This window comes from Gavialis gangeticus, unplaced genomic scaffold, assembly GCF_001723915.1.
Source record: "Gavialis gangeticus isolate Ggan-Ray unplaced genomic scaffold, GavGan_comp1, whole genome shotgun sequence".
Classification (NCBI taxonomy): Eukaryota; Metazoa; Chordata; order Crocodylia; family Gavialidae; genus Gavialis; species Gavialis gangeticus.
The window spans coordinates 127035519-127036672 of NW_017729022.1; the positions used below are offsets into that span (position 1 = coordinate 127035519).

Below are 1154 nucleotides of genomic sequence, written 5' to 3' on the forward strand. Positions count from 1 at the left end.
CCCCCCCCCCCCCAACTTCTTTTAGCTTAAAAGAATTGATCTCCAAGTGCTAGGTTGTCTATCAAAACAAAACTGTCTGGCTAGAATGCTACTGGCAAGCTTGGGTGAAAGGGATTAATCTTTGGCTCAAGGATGAAAATACTAGAACTTGATAACCAGGCGGTCAGATGGTTCCTGACTCTAGTCTTAAAAAAAAAAAAAAAATTGCTGCTTTTTTTCCCTTCTGAAACCATTACCCAGTGGTAGCCATAACTAAAAAAGCTAAAAATAAACTTTTGTGATTATGGCAGTACTGCTAGAAAAGTCGGGACCTGCAACCCCAATCTACAGTTCTTTCTAGTAGATCTGAAAACACTTTCAGTCTTGAGCACCAGCTTGCCAGGGCTAATAGTACAATAGGATATAACTCAACCTACAGTTTAAATTTTTCTCAACCAAGTCTTATAGTTCAAGGACTGTCTTTCTTTTTTCCAGTGCCTCAAATCACTGAGTGACCTAACCTGGGTCAAGACAAGAGTGGATGTCCAGGGTACCAATCTGATTGCCTTTGTATCATAGAAGTAGGGTTGGAAGGGACCTTGTAGATCTTCAGGTCTGACACCCCCCTGCCTGGGCCAGAGAAAAGACTGGACTCAAATGAGTCCAGCCAGGAAGTCATCCAGCCTCTTCTTAAAGACCCCCAGGGTAGGAGCCAGCACCACTTCCCTTGGAAGTTGGTTCCAGCTCCTAGCCGCCCTAACTGTGAAGTAGTTCCTGCAGATGTCTAATCTAAACCTACTCTCTAATAATTTGTGTCCATTGTTTCTCGTCGTGCCAGGGGGGGCTAGGGGAAAGTGTTTTCCCCTAAACCCTTCTGGTCCCCCCCCAGTGAGTTTGTAGACAGTCACCAGGTCCCCCCTCAGCCTTCTCTTGTGAAGGCTGAACAAGTTTAGGTCCCGCAGCCTTTCAATGTAGGGTCTGCCCTGTAGTCCCTGGATCCTGCTGGTGGCCCTCCTCTGGACCCTTTCAATGTTGTCCACATCCCTCCTGAAATGGGGCGCACAGAACTCCAGCTGTGGCCTGACCAGTGTTGCACAGAGGGAGAGAATCACCTCCTTGGCCCTACTTGAGATGCACCTGTGGATGCACAACAAGGTCCAGTTAGCCCTGCCAAC

The 1154-nt window shown here is 47.4% G+C and overlaps 1 protein-coding gene across 1 annotated transcript in view; it reads left to right on the forward strand.

Annotated features, from left to right (window-relative positions):
* The window catches only part of SNX5 (sorting nexin 5), a 54182-nt gene that overhangs the window by 34586 nt on the left and 18442 nt on the right, over positions 1-1154 (forward strand). The window lies entirely within an intron of this gene.